We start from the raw sequence: 21,186 nt of genomic DNA on the forward strand, positions 1-21,186 counted from the left end.
AAAAAAAAACTATAAACTTATAAAGAAGGTGTGCGCATGACGAATCGATCAATCATATCAAACCACAGACAAGAATGAAAAGGTATTGTAGCTTAGTAGTATGCGCCCTTGGTGAGCCCCCAGCTGTGCAGGACTGTTCCGGCGACGTCATAGCAGGCGAGATGTGCCTCTGTATTGGTCAGCCGCATCGACATGAATCCCTGCCCGTCATAGAAGAACTCCAGCTTGTCGGTGTTGGGTGTGAAGATGCCACGCCATGCCTTAGAACCGCCACCACTCGTCAGATATTGAAGTGGACTGCAATCAAGTCATTTATTTATTTTCATCACATTGACAGTACAAATAAAACTGAGAACTTCTGCTAAATATCGTAGTTGTTATACGCTATGGCGGAGGAATGACGAATTAAACAAAATCAATCGCAGAGAGACACGAGATTTAACGTGGAAAACCCTCCTAATACGAGAGGGAAAAAGCACGGGCGCCAGCCAGCAACAATCTTCACTATATCTGGGTGAGGTTACAAGAGCAGGAGATTTACAACTTGGGGATACCCTAACTTGGGGCCTTCCCGTATAGAAGTATTCCTTCCCTTATAGAAGTCTATGATGCATCTTTTTCATGAGGGAGGTGGTCCATATATATAGGGAGGAAAAACCCCCACAGCCTCGTCTATTAGCAATATGGTACTAATAGATGGTGTAGTCCCTCTAAACGCTAATGGGCCGCTTCGCTTCGGCCCACTTCACTTTAGCCCAAGAATTTGGATCATAACCCAACAAACTCCACCTCGAGACAAATTCCTTCTTGCAGTATAAAATGAACCTTCACCCTGAAACAAACAAAGAAAACACCTTCGGCGCCAAATAGCCTCTTAGGCTAAACAGTAATACCAACTAAACTTGAGCAAAGCTCAAACTTAGCAACTGGAATTGGCTTTGTGAACATATCAGCAGGATTTTCATGAGTGCTAATCTTGCATACCTTTAGCTTGCCCTTTGCAACAATATCTCTAACACAATTATATTTAACCTCAATGTGCTTTGTCCTCTCATGAAACATCTGATCTTTAGTGAGATAAATTGCACTCTGGCTGTCACAAAACAGGTCAATGCAAGAATCAACTCCAGCAATTTCAGCAAACAAACCTTTTAGCCAAACTGACTCTTTACTTGCTTCACAAATAGCCATATATTCTGCTTCAGTGGTGGATAGCGCAACAACATCCTGCAAATGTGCCTTCCAGCTCACAGCACAACCTCCAATGGTAAAAACATAACCTGTGAGCGATCTTCGCTTATCCAAATCACCAGTATAATCAGAATCAACATAGCCAACGAGTCCTTTTTCAGTCCTGCCAAACTTCAAACAAGCATCCGATGTGCCTCGCAGGTACCTGAAAATCCACTGAACAGCCTTCCAATGCTCTTTACCAGGATTAGCCATATATCTACCGACTAGACTCCCGGACGAGAGCAAACCATGGCATACATCAAAGACCCAACAACTCTAGCATATGGAACTCTGGACATGTACTCAACTTCCTCATCAGTGTTAGGACAGTGTAAAGCTGACAATTTAAAGTGAGGTGCAATGGGGGTACTAACAAGATTTGAATCATGCATGTTGAAACGATGAAGTACTTTCTGAATATAATTTTGCTGACTAAGAAACAATAAACCAGAAGCACGGTCTCTAGTAATTTCCATACCTAAAATTTTCTTAGCAGCACCAAGATCCTTCATGTCAAATTCACTGCTCAACTGAGCCTTTAATGCAGTGATTTCTTTCTTGCTATTGGCAGCAATCAGCATATCATCAACATATAACAGCAAGTATATAGGTGATCCATCAACAAATTTAATGTAGACACAGCTATCATAATCAGATCTCTTAAAGCAATTTGACAACATAAATGAATCAAACCTCTTATACCACTGACGAGGAGACTGTTTCAAACCATACAAGGACTTCTTCAATTTGCAAACATGATCCTCCTTACCAGGCACTATGAACCCTTCTGGCTGGTCCATGTATATCTCCTCCTCAAGCTCTCCATGCAAGAATGCTGTCTTCACATCTAGCTGCTCAAGCTTAAGATCACGCATAGCAACAATGCTAAAGAATGTACGGATTGAGCTATGCTTCACAACTGGGAAAAACACATCATTGTAATCAACACCTGGAATCTGACTGAAGCCTTTAGCTACTAACCTTGCCTTAAACCTCGGAGGCTCACTAGGAGATATACCCTCCTTCCTCTTGAAGATCCATTTGCAACGCACGGTCTTCTTATTTTTAGGCAAACGCACCACGTCCCATGTGCCATTTTTCTCTAGGGACTGCATCTCTTCTTTCACAACTGAGATCGATCTCCAGAAATAATAGCTTCAGTGTACGTGGCCAGCTCATGAGTGTTCTCCACCTGTTCAGCACAACTAAGAGCATAATAAATCAAATTACACTCTTCAATCAATCGGGATCGAGGGCCACAACTCCTCTTTGCTCTGCGAAGTGCAATAGGCTGATCGTCTTGCTGCAAAATAAGAGGTGAGTGCTGAATAGTATCAATAATGTCATCAACAAAATCATCTTCCTGATCATCCATTTGCTCCACATGCACGCTCACATTCTGCTGCTCATCATTAGATCTGTCTGGTACAATATCTATGGGAGAACTGTTATTAAACATCACAGATTCATTAAAAACAACACTCCTGCTCATGAAAGTCTTTCTTGTTTTAGGATTCCATAGCTTATATCCTTTTACTCCAGAACCATAACCAAGAAACAAACACTTAATAGCTCTAGGCTCCAATTTTCCATTATCAACATGAGCATAAGCAGTGCAACCAAAAACTCTCAACTGTGAATAATCAGCAGGCGTACCAAACCATACCTCAATAGGAGTTTTCTTGTTGAGTGTAATAGAAGGTTACCTGTTGATCAAATAGCATGCGGTGTTGGCGGCCTCTGCCCAAAAATGCTTGCTCATCTTCGCGTTGGACAGCATGCAACGAGCCTTGGATATGATGGTTCTGTTCATGCGCTCAGCCACACCATTCTGCTGTGGAGTGTACGGAATGGTGCGATGCCTCACAATGCCTTCCTTCCTGCAATAATCATTAAACTCATGCAAGCAAAATTCACCACCATTATCAGTACGAAGCAGCTTTACCTTCTTCTCAGTTTGTCTTTCTATCATTACTTTCCACTCTTTAAAAGCAGCAAATGTATCATCTTTACCTTTCAAAAAATAACGCCATACTTTTCTAGAGTAATCATCAATGATAGTTAGCATATAATTTGCACCACCATATGAGGTCTTACGAGAAGGTCCCCACAAATCTGCATGTACATACTCAAGTATACCTTTGGAGCGATGTACCGCGGTATTGAACTTTACCCTCTTGTGCTTACCAAAAATGCAGTACTCACAAAAGTTCATCTTACTTTGAGTGCAGCCATCCAGCAGGTTTCTCTTCATCAATTCTGCCATACCAAGTTCACTCATGTGCCCAAGACGCTTATGCCAGAGGTTAGTATTATTATCAGAGACAGTAGTAGCCGAAGCGGAACCATGCAAAGTACTTCCTCTAAGCACATATAACTTGGCAAAATTCATATCACCAACCATGTAAACGAGAGAACCTCTTGATACCTTTAAAACTCTACCTGAAGCGGAGTACTTGTACCCATCATCATCGGGTGTGCTAAGGGAGATGAGATTTCTTGCCATCCTTGGTATATATCGCACATCGTCCAGCGTGCGAACCATGCCATCATGTGACCTGATACGAACTGATCCAATGCCCACGATCTCACATGGGTTGTCATCTCCCATGCGTACAACATCTCCACTCTACACAGGCTTATAAGAACTAAACCATTCTCTGTTAATGCAGATATGAAACGAACATGCCGAATCGAGTATCCATTCATCATGACCAGCAACACAACCAGCAAATGTGATAAGGCAATTTCCCAAATCAATACTATCAGCACCAGAGACCATAGAGGCATTACCTTCAGTTTTATTTTTCTGTTGATATGCGGCATTCCTCTTCTCCTTATTCTTTACCTTATAGCAATCCTCGATGAAGTGGTTCGTTTTCTTGCAGTACTTGCAGAACTTCTTATCCCTGGACTTTGAGCGTCCTCTACCATGCTGGCTCTTATCGTGATTGTTGTTGTCGTAGGACTTCTACTCAGATCTGCCCCCGACGTGCAACACTTCGCCCTTGGAGGACGACGACTCACCGTGCACCATACCTTTCATCTTCTCCTTACTTTGGAGCGCCTCATAAACCTCCGCTAGGGTTAGTTCATCACGGCTTAACAATATGGTGTCACGGAAATTTGAATATGAACCGGGCAGTGAGCATAGTAACAAAAGACTTAAATCCTCATCATCAAATTTTACCTCCATGGACAACAGATCGGCCACAATCTCCTTAAAGACCGATATGTGATTCATCACCGATCCTCCTTCCTACAACTTGTGCAAGAACAACTTCATCTTCATGTGCATCTTACTGGTGAGATCTTTTGACATGCAGATCGATTCCAGTTTCAACCAAAGTTCTGGAGCAGTTTGCACCTGCAGCACTTCTTGCAAGATATCATTAGAAAGATGAAGTTGAATTAGCGACAGAGCCTTACGATCTTTACGTTTCTCCTCAGGAGTCCATTCTTCCTTCTTCTTCTTCCCGAAGCAAACAAGCGCTTCATCCAGATCCTGTGATTGGGCGAGTATCGCCCTCATCTTCACTTGCCATAGCGAGAATCTCGTCTTGTAGTCGAGTAGCAATAGATCAAACTTCATCGACACCATTGCGTTGCCTTGATCTGAAAAATTCAGCTCTGGTACCACTTGTTATTCGCTACAGCGGAGGAACGACGAAGTAAACAAGATCAATCGCAGAGAGACACGAGATTTAACGTGGAAAACCCTCCCAATGCGAGAGGGAAAAACCACGGGCACCAGCTAGCAACAATCTTCACTATATCTGGGTGAGGTTACAAGAGCCGGAGATTTACAACTTGGGGATACCCTAACTAGGGGCCTTCCCATATAGAAGTCTATGATGCATCTTTTCCATGAGGGAGGTTGTGGCGGAACCGCCCAACTTAAGCTGGTTTAAGTGCGCCTAATCGCTGTCGGAACAGCAATTATCCAAAACGCACCTAAAACAGCATAAGTCCGGTAGTCCGTCGAGTGTCCCTAGGACTCCTCGAAGGATCCACGACGTGTCTCATAGCCATACATCAGGATAATATCCGCGATGGGATAATATCAACAAATATTACATTTTTAAAGACATAACAAAGGTACGATATATTACAACCATAGTTTGAAACAACTTAATCATGCAGGTCAGCGTGGTTCTAAGAATTTAAAAATAAACATTTAAGTTTTATTCTAGAGTATCATGAGACTCATAAGATACCCTAGGTCTTCGGGGCTTCTTCTTCGGTGGGTCCCTGCTGGCTTTCTGAAAACAACAACAAGGGATCCCCTGAGTACGAAGTACTCAGCAAGTCTTACCCGACTAACCAATATAATAACTTTCTTTGGAAGAGTATGCTTAGCTTTTTGATGTACTTGGCTAATGCAATTTTTGCCGAAAAGCTTACTACAAGTGATACCTTAGTTTTATCTTTTATTTGAGTTAAGTTATTACCTAACCATTCTAGATGATAATAGAAGTAAAACAATCACAGCTGTTAATTCATACAGTACTTGGCAACAGAAGATTTTATATCGCAGGAGTTCATACTACGAAGCTTAACAGCGATCAAGTGCATTCATAACCGAGAATTGCGGCGATCCAGATCAATTTACATCCTGCAGGAGAGTACCCTGATCACCAGCTATATACGACTGTACAGGTCGTACTAACAACCTCTCGATTAGCAAAGTCAATGATTAGGAATACGACTACCCGGACCCAGGGATGCACCCCCACATGGGACCCCACGTCTGGCCTGATCTCCATGTGAGTTTCAGGCTACACCCCTGCCAATCTCCAGCACGTCAAATGCGGGTACGAAGCATTCCTGATCATAGAATTTACTAATCTACTGGGCTTTATTGGTCCCATACCCAGTAAGTGATCAGATGTTATCACTTGATCAATGGTTAAGACACGAATTGGTCCTTAACCAGATTAATCTAGCAGACAGAACTACATCTCTAGCTTCTGTCTGGTTCCATACTCCAAACTATTCTTTATAAGCAATATGTATGACTTAAGAGTTTTCTTTAAGGTTGGTAAACCAATTATGTAAGCAAGTAAGCAATTCTAGACTTGGGTAGTTTCTAGGATTTGAACAAGTGGCAAAGATGTCCTTAAAACAAGGCATGATTATACACAAGAATAGGTTTCAAGCAACTCCTAGACTTAATGCATACATATATCAAATAACCGATAATAAGTCACATGAAATAACGACTCCAAAATAGATAGGTATAAATGCACCGGGGCTTGCCTGGGATCAACAAAGGTTAGTTCTTCGGAAAACTTCTTTAATGAAAGAGGCATTCCACAATTCGCGAATGATGTCCGTCTCCAGCTGAATTCCATGAATTCCACTTCAGGAGTTGTGACGTCTACGATTCAGTATATGCAAGAGTTAGAGATGCAAAACTTTTTTGAATACAAGACTATACAAACTTCCTTCATGATAAAGTTGCAAGCCAACAAGGACTATACAATTTATCATGATAAAGTTGCAAGCCAACACACGAAAACCCCAAAGATTAACCCACCATTTTTATTTTCTTTACTAATCCTACCTTAGACCTTTTTATTTATTTTTAAAAGCATTATAATAATTTTCTAATCTTAAAAACTTACTTCCTATGAATTAATAATGATTTGTGGATAATAAAGCATTACTCAAGTTTTATACATTTAATAAAGCTTAAGCATTTATTTAAATATCTTAAACAAAAAGGCATTAAATAAATACCTAAATTTTTATTATATTTCCTAGGGTTTAAGAATTTTAATGCATAAAGGAAAATAAAACAATCCTAATAAAATTGGTTTCACTAATTTTGGGCACTTCTAGAATTTCCTGTGAATTAAATGGTGAAAACAACATTTAATCTATTTATCTAATAAAGAAAACCTAAGGTTTAACAAAACCCCCGGCCCAAACTTTTCTCACCCAACTTGCTTCTACCCACCATCACTTCCACCTAGGGCCTACCCGGCCTCCTACTTCTTCCCTCTTTTCTTCACTAACGCGTGGGGCCCATGACCTATCTTTTCCTCGGGCCGAAAAATGGCCTGCCAGCCTTTTAACCTTCCACGCGTGGCCTTTTTTTTGCGGCAGCCTTCTCTTTGGGCCGGCTCCCCCTTCTCTTCTTTTTCTCAACCCCGGCCGACCCACCTTCTTTCTCCTTCACTTCTACCTGGGCTGCACGGCCCAAGCAACATGACCGGCCTGCTCTTTCTTACAGGCCGACGGCCTAACTCTCTCCCTTTCAATCACCCGCCGGCCCTCTCTGTTCTTCGGCTAGCTGGGCCCGCGCTTTCCCCCGGCCCAAGACGGTGGCTGGTCCTCTTCTTTTCCTCTCCCACTCCAACCTGGGCCTCATGGCCCACTTCTTTCTTAAGCCAATAAACGGCCCACCGGCCTTCCCCTTCTTCTCTATGCCGCGCGGGCTTAGCTGGGCCGGCACCTTCCCTCAGCCCATGTCGCACGGCTGGCCTGTCTCCTCCCCCTTTCTCCTCTCACCTTCCTGGCACTCGGTTCTTCCTCCCTGCGCCAAAACAGGGGCGCGCGGGGCCGACGGGGACTCGCCGGCCGGCGGCTCGCCGGCGACGGGGTCGGGCCGGGGAGGAACCCCCAGGCCGCGACACACCCGTGGGCGGAGGCGGCGCTCCGGGAGGTGGCCGGAGATGGCCCCTCCACGGCGGCGGCGGCTTGACCGGCTGCCGGCCATGGCGGTGCATGTTGGCGGCACAAGAGACTTCCACGACTTCCCCTTCGGCTTCCAAACTCTTGCAGGACGCCCCTAGGCCCGTTAATTGAGAAGAAACAATCGGTTCAGGAGCTCACCTTGGGGATTGGGTGACGGCGGCCGGCGGACAGTAACGGCGGCGATTTTGAAGCTTGACGGCGAAAAACTGGGCGACGGTCAGCCTTAGGGCGTCATGGTGAGGCTACAGGGGCTGTTGTTGGGCGGTGGCGCAAAAGGATTTGACGGCGAGGATGATGGCCGGCGCGGGCGCTAGCTCGCTCGTGCTCTGCGTTCGCCACGGTGAAAATCGACGGGGTAGACGGATAGGCACAGAAGCTGGACTTATACAAATTGTTACTGCTGCATGCCATCCACCTCGACTACCTGCACGCCTGCGTGAGCGCGGACGTGGCCGTGTGCTGGCCGGCGATTCAAGATGTCGTCGGCGGCACGGCTCTCCCCTGTTTTGATCTTTTCTTCATTTCCTCTTATCCCTTCCCAACCGATATGTTCACGCTTCAATTACTCAAACCTTTTGATCCCAACTCGCAAAACTCCTTTGAGCAAACTTGTAGATTAATCCGAGCACTTTAATTGATAGATGGGCCTCTACCCGAGATGAGCACCCTAAGGTCGAAATTTTTGAGCTCCAATGTTTCTGTCAACTTGCACTGTTACTGAACTTTATTGATTCAGTTCGACAGTTCTCATATGTGGTCATTTACCCTTCTTTGGCACCAATTTCAGTAGCCCAATTGTATTCCATATAGGCCAACCACTCCCTATTTGTGTTCTACAACTAATAAGGATTCCATTTTGCACCAGAAACCATATAACCTTTGCACTGGATTTTCCTGAAATTTGCTCCAAACATTGCTAGTTAACACTGTTTTCAGACTTAGAATCTATGCAGCTCAAGAGTTGGCCGAAATAGCTAGAGTGCTGACTTTGAGCCTTGATTTAAATTTGATTCTTTTGCTATCTCTGAGCAACAACACCTTATTAAACATGTCCAAGGATCATACTTCACCACTGTCTAGTTTCCTTTGCTCACTTACTTGAAAAAATGGGGCAGAATTCGGTTTCAAAAATAGATACTCATCATATTTTCCAGACTTAGAATTATTTCAGCCAGGAGCTCGAAATCTGCTCAGTTGCTAACTTTTGGCTCCAATTTGAATTCAAACCTTCCACTTTCTCTGGACAACAACTATTCATTTACCTTCTCCACAGTCCATATTTCACTAATATCCAAAAACATCTGTTCACTTTTAATGAAATTTCTCCAGAATTTGGTTCTAAAGTCAGGTACTCAGTACCATTTTCATACTTAACCAAATTCCAGCAAAGCTGCCTATTGTGACAAAATGCCAACTTTAGGCCTCCATTTGAAATGGTTCCCTCTGTTATTCCTGATCCACAACACCCAATTCTAGGAGTACAAAGTTCATAATTTCACATGGTATAGTTGTCCTGATTTACTTATTTGAAAAAATTATCAGAATTCAATTTCCAAAATGTACTCTGAAGCTGTTTTTCTGATTTCCTGTTTTCGTACGGTGAATAGTAAACGTAGCTTTTCATTTCCTTCTCTGATTTCTTTTGAGTGTTTAGGATCAAATATTATTCCAAATTTTTGAACCTTAAATTCTAATCATCTTTACACTTCCACTCTATATTTTCGCCGAATTTTTCGGAATTTCAAATTCAAAAATCAAATTTCAGCCAAATTTGACTCGAATTTGATTTTCGGTCAATCTCTTTTTCCTTTCTTCTTGAATTACTTCCAATTTATCCAAGTCACTTAAATGACTAAAATGACGGGTGTTACAGAGGTGGTCCATATATATAGGGAGGAAAAACCCCCACAGCCTCGTCTATTAGCAATATGGTACTAATAGATGGTATAGTCCCTCTAAACGCTAATGGGCCGCTTCGCTTCGGCCCGCTTCACTTTAGCCCAAGAATTTGGATCATAACCCAACAGTAGTTAGTAGTTCTAAGTCGTTATAATTAGTTTGTCTTATAAATTTGAAAGGTTTTGACAATGTTTATTCTCATGATCCTTCTGTTTTCTTTTACAAGGCATATTTCATTTCATTAGGATAAGGTTTTAAACAACAATTACTCAATTAGTATATACTTTATGTGATACAAAAGTACTCATAATAAAGTATTAAAAATACAAATCTGATGACAACAACTTATATCATTAAATAATGTGTATTAATAGAGTAACTGTTATTGAGAGGCTTGTTCTAATAAAATGATAAGCCTTGTAAATTCAGGAGTATTATGTATCATGAAAGTACATTTATTTTAAGTGGTAAATTTTGTTATGTATTTCTGCTTAGTGGTCAAAGACTCCAAGCTTTGATTACATTGATTCCTTCCATGGTGACCTAGGTATGGGGTATGGCAGAGAGAGAATCAACTGAGTGCCGTGCAGTAGTGCCTACCTGTCCCTGCTGCTGATGTGCTCGAGGCAGTGATCATGACCGTTGATGTACAGATCAACTCCATTGGCCTTCATAAATTTTAACAATTGGAAAGTGAATTCATTTAGCTACATCGCGATGGTGCTTGATCGAGCAAATGGTACTATATAAGACGGAAGATGATGTATGGTCTATATGACGTCATGAACACACCTTGAGGATTGGGAGAAGCTGCTGCACGAGCTCCTGGGTGTCACCGTATGCTCGCTGACGCTTCTAATGGCATGGTGACCGACAACAATCTTCCATGTCTCCTTAGACTGTTTCAACGCAGCGTTCAAATCCTGATGATTCAGATGAACACACGCTGTGAACTTATCGTCATGATGATCATAGGATTAAGCATCGTCAATTTTGCGTTCAGAACTACTGCGTGTGATGTCTAATGACTACAGCTGATGCATATGCAGTACCTTGAGGATGTTCGCGATGTAGGTCTCGCGAGGAGCAACTCCTCTCCAGTCGTAGGTGTTGTTCTTAGGTTCGTTCCAGTACTTGAGGACGAAGGGGGTCGTGTTGCGTCGATCGAGTGAGAGCGAGAGTGAACAGTTGCGATTAGTAACTAGTAATGAACGCCTCTTGAGTCTGCCATGCCCCCCAACCCCGCCGCCTGCTCCCCACCGCTGCTGCCGCTGCCGCATCGCCATCTGCGCCCCTCGCCGCTTCCCCCTAGTCGCCGCCCTCCCCTTCCCGTTCGCCAACCACCAGCACCACATACAGCCAGCTCATGTCCCCTATACACCTGGGAGCAGTTCTTCAACAGCTGCCCCCCACCGACGAGCCATGACCGTCCCCATGCGTATCGGTGCCAGGATCGTCGGATCGGCAGCCTCTGATGCCGGATCCAGTGCCTCGGTTGTGGATCTACTGCCAGCAGCACCGTCTGCTCCCCCTGGCACCACGCTTCGAGGAAGGAGTTATGCTGAGGTTGTCCGCCCGGGAGGAACCTCTGCCCCACATCGGGCGAGCTCCCAGCTACCCCGATGCGACGCGGCGCACCCACACCCCCGCGAACGGCGCCATTACTCCGGTAGCGCTGCCCGGCCGCGTCTCTTTTACTGTGAGGAGGAGTCAAGGCTGCGCCACTACAACGCTCGTTAGCAGGCCCGCTATTCCCCGCGCACCGCCTCACCGACTGAGGATTGGCTCCCAGCTATAAGACGCACACGGCATTCAACTCACTAGTAGAAAACTGAGCCCAGGGAGGCCTCTCCACATGCGCAAGTCACAAGTCACGCGATTTTCACGCGAAATAAGCGCGTGCGTAGTTCGTGGGATTCGAACCCATGACCTTAAGCCTCATGCGTAGCTTCCTTACCATCCCACCTACACACCACATCTGACTATATAGGGAATCCAGTCCTTTTATACTAACTCGTGGGGGACCCTTTTATCCCAGTTGGAAACACCAACCGGGATAAAGACCCCATTTTATCCCGATTGGCATTACAAATCGGGATAAAAGGGTTCGAGGGCTTTAGTTCTTTTTCAGCCACCCGTGAGGGACCCTTTTATCCCGGTTGAAGTTTCCAACCTGGATAAAAGACCCCATTTTATCCCGGTTGGTGTTGTGAGCTTTAGTCTCGAGTGGTAACACCAATCGGGATTAAAAGGGTGACCCACGAGTAGCTGATTTCTTCACCCGGGACTAAAGGGTCCCCGACGGGTGGCTGATTTTTGAACTGGGACAAAAAGGTGACTTTTAGTTCCGGTTGCAAATACCAACCGGGAGTAAAGCTCCGCGCACCCCCTTTTATTCTGGGCCTACTTTAAACCGGGATTAAAAGGGGCGCATCGAAAGTTCTCTACTAGTGACTCCTTGCACGCCGCTCGGCGCGGCTCGACACGACGGCGGACATGGCCGGACACGGAGCGGACCTTCAATGCACGCAGCTACCACAGCTCTACAGGCCTTCCAGCGCGCTACTGCCGGACAATGCTTCAATTGCCTGGCCAAGGACCACCGGGCGGCTGCGTGCAGATACCCGGTCTGCTGCTTTAGGTGTCGCCAATCGGGGCACCAGGCGAAGTTCTGCCACGAACTGCGCCTTCCACTTCCTGCTCCACGCCGACGGCTGCCTCAGGCCACTCCGCACTGTCCAACACAACCACCTACAGATCCTGCTCCCTGTCCATGGCTGCCTCAATGTCGTGTGCTGTCAGCTTCCGCTCAGCCCCCAACACCAACCACCCCTTCACAAGCTCCACGACGACACCCCTAATATCCACAAGCCCCGCCATCCTCTCAGCCACCACCGCCGCCGCCACTTCGCCTGATGGCCATCGGCGACCCCAACAACCGCCCCGATGAGGAGATGATCATTGTGCCCAACTCCTTTGACCTAGAGCGTGATGCCAGGGAATGGGAATGCACGGCTCTAGTCCCCTGGGCCATCCACCTGCCACGCGGGGCCGATGCCAGGGACATCGAAGAACTTCTCAGGGATAGGCTTTGGCTCCAACAAGGCGACGTCATTGTCACCGTCCACCAGCTGGAGCCCTTCCTCATCCGCTTCGCCACCCCTGAGCAGTGTGCAGCAGCTCGCAGCTGCGGGCGCTTCCAGGGACACGACATCGACATCTATCTTCGACCATGGCACATCTTGAGCCACGCGCTCAATTTGCACATCTTCTTCCGGGTGCGGCTCTACCTTGGCGGCATCCCCATCCACGCCTGCGCGTCGGACATTGTCGAGAGGATCATCGGTACGCACTGCGCGCTTCAGTAAATCAACACTGACCTCGTCCAGCAAACCGACACCAGGCACATCGACCTCTGGGCTTGGACGGCAAATCCAAGTGAAATACCCAAGCGTGTCTGGCTGATCTTTACTCATTGCCCTACTGACAAGTCTTCTGCGGTCACCATCACCACATCGCTGCCAGACCGTTGGCAACAAGGAGTACGCTATGAGGTGTTCTTGCACCTTGGTGTACTGGAAGACTACACGATGATGGCATGCAACCTCGACGGCACCATCAGCAACCCATCTGCCTTCACCTCGGTGCGTCGGGGATACGTTTGGTGCTATGGTCTGCCAGATGGCACCCCCTCTGATGCACGCTCAAAGTTCCCCGCGCAGCTCCCACGGCCGCCACGGGAAACAGAGCCGCATGATGAGGAGGACCATAACCATTGCCGCGGCAGTTGGGACCACGGGCGCGGTGAGCACGACAAGAACGGCAAGCGCACCGACGACAACCGCCATAACTGTAGTAGCAGGACGGGCGGCAGCCCAATAAGAAATAGGCCCATATCTTTAGCCCAATTCTTCATGAGTATAAATGACCACCCTAAACCCTATAGAACCTCACATCACACACTCCGTGCCCCGTCCTATTGCGCTGTGTGCTGAGCCGAGCTAGCTTGATATCCACCCCTATATCGGATCCATGATTCCTTATCCTCGATGATAAGATCTGTCTTCTTCATCTCTATAAATTTTACCGATGACGGAAGTATGGGTTATGATGAAGGGAGAACGGGGAGAAAGGCTTCCTAGTGTTCAAGGTGGTTGGTGAACAGAGCAATGGGACGTTGTCACTTCTATGGGTTAGTGTGACATCTAGCCAAGCCTTTTATGGAATAGTATTTTGGTTGATCATTGATTAACCAATTCTAAAGTCAATCACAATGATTTAAAATTAATTGTATATAACTATAAGCACTAGCTAATTATCATTTGTTGTCTAATATTTACATTTTTTAACACTATGCATTCACTCCCGACAATTCATATCTTCCCCTTTTTCATCCTTTCTCTTTGCACCCAGTGTTCGCCTGTCTGCTCGAAATTGTTTAGTGTCTTCCTCCTCCCTCTTCAAGTTCCTTGCGAAAGTTGTCCATTTTCGTTGTACATGTACCTCTGCTCCATTATAGCAAACTCTCGAGTCTCGCCTATGAGTTGACATTTGATTAGTTGTAATCCAGCACAACTGTACACTAGTTTTTGGTATATTTGTCCTTCACTTTTAAGTTTTAGGGCTCCTTTGGAACATAGGATTTTTATAAAAGTTCTGTAGGGTTTAAATCCTATAGGAAATTTTTCCTATGTGACCTTTTGGAACAAAGGACTGGCTACCAATCTTTCAAAATTCCTATAGAATGGCTCAATCCATAAGATTTCTGGAGGAAATCTAACATCAGGTCCAACCTTCTTGACAACTTTCCTTTGTTCTCTTTTTTTTATTTTTCCTATATTGCATTACAAACTTTCTACATTTTCGAAACTTATAGGATTGCAAATGTCATGCAACTCTATTTCTATGTTTTTCCTATTCCTACATTTTAAGATTCTTACATTCCAAGGATGAACCCGTAGAGGAGTAAACTGTCCGAACAAATGAAATCCCATAGAAAAAAATAATTTTGTCCTCCACATTCAGCCTATACCGTTTATATAATGTTTATAAATGGAAAAAAAAAATGGGGGGAAGAGCTCGAAAGTGCATGTCGCACTTGCCTTTCACCGTCACCAACTATTCTTTAACATCAAGAGAATATTGTGCTATGTGTGCATTCCGCACACCACGTGATTCCACCACCATCGTATCCTGTTTGTGTACACACATGTGGCAGATACGTTAGGTGCCTCCGATGAGGCAACATCGCCGTTTGCGTCGTCACTTTAAGATTAGCCGAATCCTTATGCTCGAGCGGTATGGGACAAAGAAATTGTGTTGCCGCGTGCGCGCACACATCCAGGCCGAGCTCGCGTATGCGTGGGCTTTCTGCTCGGCAGAAGGAAAGGCTGGAATCTGGGTCGAATCCAAATCGGCCCGACTTAATTAGGTCGCATTGCATGTTGCAAATTACGCTTCCCGATTTTTTTCTGAGAGTGGTATAAAATGTTCATCCTTCATAGAATATATCTACTTTTTATATTTCAACTTGTCTCAAAATAGTTCTCAGAGGGTTGCAGAAGGGTACTTCGATCGTTTTTACATCATAGTGATCAATACAGTATTGGGTCTCAAACCTAATGTTAAAATACCTAAGTAACATCTAACAAGCGATTTGACTTCTAATAGGAGGTAAATGGTGAAAATAAAAAAAATTATTGAAAAAAATAGGTCAGCCTTCCCCTATCTACTTTGGTAAAAAAATGCAGTATCAAAACATAAAATTTAAACGAATTTAGGTTTGATGATAAATTTTCTTTAGTTTTGTTTAAAATTCGTCATAGCATGCAATTGAGCATTTGCTCGAAAACTGAGCCCTAGATTGAAGCATATGTGATGCGCTAAAATAAACTTGACGACCATATACTTGCTCTGTTGACAGCATCATCATGGCGATACCATGTTATGGATGAGTCATGGCTTGAAAATCTGAAAGACTCAGATGCGATAAAGATCCTGAATTTCACTAAAACACTGGTAGGCGCAGTTGAAAATCTCGAGCCGAATTAAGTTTATTTTTCTCAAGTTGAAAAAAATCGGGAGTTTATTGTGTCAAATCAATAGCTGATCGATATGCATGAAGTTTATCTTATTTTCAAAAAACTTTATGCATTATTCATGTGTATATAAATAAAACTAAGTAAAATGCTCAAGAAGAGAGAGAAAAAAAATTCCCGGCTACCACTACCACTGCATTTTTACTTCTACGCTGCCTTATTCTTCTGGCCATCTCCATCTCCTTGCCGAGCACGCACGTCATGCACGTCTACGCGCGCCGCCGCTGCCGGCGCCGTCCGCGGCCGTGCCCTCACCCTCGGCCCTCGCCACCTTCTCGACGGTCATGGCACCGACGTCGGACGCGGCCCTGGCGATGGCGCCCACCGCCGCCGACACCCACGCGGCGCAGCGCGACACGTAGGGGGACCCCGCGATAACCACCACCACCACCACCACCACCACCGCCACTTCGCCTGATGGCCATCGGCGACCCCAACACCTGCCCCGATGAGGAGATGATCATTGTGCCCAACTCCTTTGACCTGGAGCGTGATGCCAGGGAATGGGAAGGTACGGCTCTGGTCCCTGAGCCATCCACCTGCCACGCGGGGCCGATGCCAGGGACATCGAAGACCTTCTCAGGGACAGGCTTCGGCTCCAACAAGGCGACGTCATCGTCACCGTCCACCAGCTGGAACCCTTCCTCATCCGCTTCGCTAAGCAATGTGCAGCAGCTTGCAGCCGCCGGCGCTTCCAGGGACACGACATCGACATCTATCTTCGACCATGGCACAGCCTGAGCCACGCGCTCGATCTGCACATCTTCTTCCGGGTGCGGCTCTACCTTGACGGCATCCCCATCCACGCCTGCACGTTGGACATTGTTGAGAGGATCATCGGTACGCTTTGCGTTCTTCAGTAAATCAACACTGACCTCGTCCAGCAAACCGACACCAGGCACATCGACCTCTGGGCTTGGACGGCAAATCCAAGTGAAATACCCAAGCGTGTCTGGCTGATCTTTACTCATTGCCCTGCTGACAAGTCTTCTGGGGTCACCATCACCACATCGCTGCCAGACCGTTGGCAGCAGGGAGTACGCTATGAGGTGTTCTTGCACCTTGGTGTACTGGAAGACTACATGACGATGGCATGCAACCTCGACGGCGCCATCAGCAACCCATCTGCCTTCACCTCGGTGCGTCGGGGATATGTTTGGCGCTATGGTCTGCCAGACGGCGCCCCCTCTGATGCACGCTCAAAGTTCCCCGCACAGCTCCCATGGCCGCCACGGGAAACAGAGCCGCGCGATGAGGAGGACCATGACCGTTGCCGCGGCAGCTGGGACCACGGGTGCGGTGAGCACGACAGGAACGGCAAGGGCACCGACGACAACCGCCATAACCGTGATAGTAGGAGGGGCGGTAGTGGCTCCTTCCGCAACCCCTTCCTCTAGCCACACCAGCCAGACGACAACGACAACGACAACAATAGCTATGATCACCTGGGACGGAGGCGTGACCGAAGCAGCAAGACCCGTGACAGCTGCGACCACGACGATGTTGTGCGCCGTGACCGTACGAGGTCACCGAGAAGATGAGAGGCTGAATTCAGGGTGGGCAGCGAAGGACCGACACTGCACCCCTCCCTGTCACCACTGCACTGAACCAAGCACCTTGCAAGGCGAGTTTTGCTGCCTTTGCTCCCGCCTTGCCGCGCATCAACGACCTCAAGACTATGGTGAGCGCACAGGTCCAGGCGCTCTTCAATGCTCAAGCCATGGCGATCACGCACGCCTTCCAGGCGATGACTGATTCTCAGGTGCGATCACTAGCAATGCTAAGCCCGGCCTCATCTGTGCACTCTTTGAATCATCAGGAGCTCGGAGCACACAGAGTAGACGAGTACATCCTCAGGTCTTGCGCACTGATGGATAGCATTGGGCCAGCTACCCCGCCGCGCTCGGTGGGGAATTATGCCTGGTCCGTCCCTGCGCAGCAGCTGGTGCCTCTCGGCTCGGCGCTTCAAGAACCATCCTCGATGCATAAGGTCGAGCTTGCCCTGGATAGGCTCCAACTGTACGGAGGCGCTCTGGGCGCGTCCAAGGATGCGGTCACGGTGAGGGCCTCTGCAACGGCTGCTGCGTCTACCCTTGGCGGACTGACGGAGAGGGCGCCGGCAGGAACTCCCTGGCCGGTGCCTGCCTCTGTCCATCCTGGGCTGCTGCCCCCCGCCTTGGCACCTACTGGGCTGTCTCATGGTCCTGGTAGTGGTGTGCAAAAGAAGGCACTCCACTCTCTTGGGCCGGATGCTGAGGAGGTGGGGAACGCACGGGCCAGCTTGCTGAACCCTGGTGCGCGTGCTCCTGCTTGGGAGGTAGGCAACGCACGGACCAGCTTGCTGGGCCTGGATGCGTGCTTGCCTGCTTCTCCTACCGTCAGCCAGGCCATTGCCATCTGGGCCTGGCCTCCAAGGTGCACCCGCTGCAGGGCTGCCCACCACGCAGGGACTGCTCCTTGGTGCTGCGGACGACCACACAGCAGCTGCGCTGGGCCACGATGCGGCAGCGGACTCTGTGAAGGTGAGCCGGTCCGTCGACGAGGTCTTCACCGCACCGGTTCCGCCGATTCTTCAGCAGCTCCTAACACGTCGTCAACGCGCGCGCCATACCTTTGACATGTCTTCAGTCCGCAGAAGTGCGAGACTTGCCATGAAGCCGGCTGTGCCATCCCTGGAGCGTGCCCAACGCAACTTGTGGCACAAGCTGGGTGTCTCGGATGATGAGCTGCGCCCAATTGAGGAAATCCTGCAGGAATACATGAACTCGCACCAGTGGCCGCTTCCGAACCACATCATAGCAGCAATGACGATCCTGTTTGACCTGGACGACGAAGGAGCGGAAAGGGTGAATGATACACCTCTACAACATGCTGGACAGGCAGTCGACGACATCCAGAACGAGTGTGCCATACGCCAAGAATGATTCATCCGGTACCTGTGCGTGGTTGGAGAACTACCCTGTCCATGTATCTGAACATCCTATCATACTGCTCTACGTTTAACCCTCCACGCCCTGCTGGCTGCAACCTTCGGGTTGGGAGTTGCATCAGCCCTGCTGGCTTCGACCTTCAGGCTTACTGTACGCAACATTGACTTCACCCTACTGGCCTCGACCTTCGGGCATTGCATCTGTCGGTGCATCGAACGTTCACCGCAAATGTCATCACTATTTATCCCTACGCATCTACCGCTATCGGCACAATAATCTCACTTCTACACATCACTGTCTCGACTAGCTATGCCTACAACAAACGCTACAAACGCTACATTTCTACCTGTGCCGCCATAAACTCTTCTAAATGAATATAGCCAGCTTCGACACTATTAGCTGGAACATGTGCGGGCTCAATGCTCCCGCGAGATGCATGGTCATCCACGAAACAATAAAAGCTACACCGTGCCATATAGCGTGCCTTCAAGAAACTAAGCTAAACCAAATTGACACGACCCTCGCTTCCTTCCTAGGTGGCTACCGTCTATCTAACTTCACCTACAAACCAGTGCACGACACGAAGGGAGGAATCCTTATCCTTTGGGATGCCAACTCTGTCGACCTTACTGACATCCAAATTGAGCGCTTCTCACTTACTACAACAATATCGGCCAAACAATGCAACTCCGAATTTTGGCTAACGACGGTCTATGGTCCATCAAGGACGGATCTCAAAATGGCTTTTCTGCAACACATGCAAAACATGAAGCCCATACAAAATGGCTAATACTTGGTGACTCCAACCTCATCTACAAGGCACGAGACAAAAACAATAGTAGATTGAACCTCCACCTGATGCGTCGCTTCCGAAGCACTCTAGCTTTCTGTGGTCTAAAAGAAATTCACCTGCAAAACCGCAAATACACGTGGAGCAATGAAAGGCGCCAACCAACACTTTCACGCCTAGATCGCTTCTTCTGCAACGAAGCCTGGGACATCGCATTCGATGACCACACGCTACACGCCATTTCCTCCTCTCATTTCGATCATTGCCCTCTACTGCTAGCAAGACTCTTAGGACCATGGAAGCCACGTCCGTTCAAATTTGAGAACTTTTGGACAAAACTGCCACAATTTCAGGAGATAGTACAACAGACTTGGTGTCTACCCATGCACCATACAGAGCCGTTCCACCGCCTAGGCCACAAGTTGCACTCAATGGCTAAGGCGCTTAGGAATTGGAGCAATTCCATCATCTCGGATGCAAAACTAAAACTGCAGATGGCACAGGTGGTGATCCTACACCTAGATGCGGTGCAAGACTTTAGACCCTTTCGGACGCTGAATTCGCCCTTAGAGCCAAACTTAAAAAACTTATCCTAGGCTGGGTTGTAATTGAGCGAGCAAGGAAACGACAGTCATCGCGCATCAAAAACCTACGGAGGAAGATGCAAACACACGTTACTTCCACCTTAAGGCCAATGCACGTAAAAGGAAGTATTCATCTAGGGCAGAAGTATTCACGACAACTTCTTATACGTTAGAAATATTGCCCACCGCTTCCATTGAAATGCGACTCCGATTCTATTCATGAAGCTAGACATCTCTAAAGCCTTCGATTCAGTCCGATGGGACTACCTCATCGACTTGCTGCAACACAAGGGCTTCCCAGTTCGTTGGAACCAATGGATTATGGCCCTCCTTGCTACCTCAACTTCAAAAGTGCTACTCAACGGCATGCCTTTACCACCGATCCAGCACAGTAGAGGCCTCAGACAGAGTGACCCGCTTTCACCCCTTCTTTTCATTTTGTCCATCGACCCACTACAACACATTATTACTCAAGCGACTCATAGGAGCCTACTCGCCAGGCTTGGAGGAAGAGTGGCAAGATTTACAACATCCCTGTATGCCGACGACACTGTCATCTTTATTAAGCCCACACGGAAAGACATCTCCAACTTGGCGAGCATACTGCAACAATTCGGGGAAGCCACAGGCCTACGCACGAACCTGCACAAGACACAGATTGCCCCCATCAGCTGCCAAACCATCGATCTTGACCACTTACTCAATGATTTACCGGTGACAAGAACAAGCTTCCCGATGCGCTACCTTGGTCTTCCCTTATCAACAAGGCGACTCAGAAAAATTGAGTTCCAACCACTCATAGATAAAGCGACAGGTAAACTGTCAGCATGGACTGGACGAAATCTAACGCAGGCAGGCAGAATAACCCTCATGAAGTCGGTCCTCTCATCACAACCGGTATACTTCCTTACAGCTCTAAAGGAAAGCAATGAGGTACTCCAAGACTTAGA

At 47.2% G+C, this 21,186-nt stretch overlaps 1 pseudogene; it reads right to left on the reverse strand.

Annotated features, from left to right (window-relative positions):
• On the reverse strand, positions 1-11,120 carry LOC101772659 (annotated as a pseudogene).
• Positions 11,121-21,186: the final 10,066 nt, after the last annotated feature.

The sequence above is a fragment of the Setaria italica genome, chromosome VIII, assembly GCF_000263155.2.
Source record: "Setaria italica strain Yugu1 chromosome VIII, Setaria_italica_v2.0, whole genome shotgun sequence".
NCBI classification, from domain to species: domain Eukaryota; kingdom Viridiplantae; phylum Streptophyta; class Magnoliopsida; order Poales; family Poaceae; genus Setaria; species Setaria italica.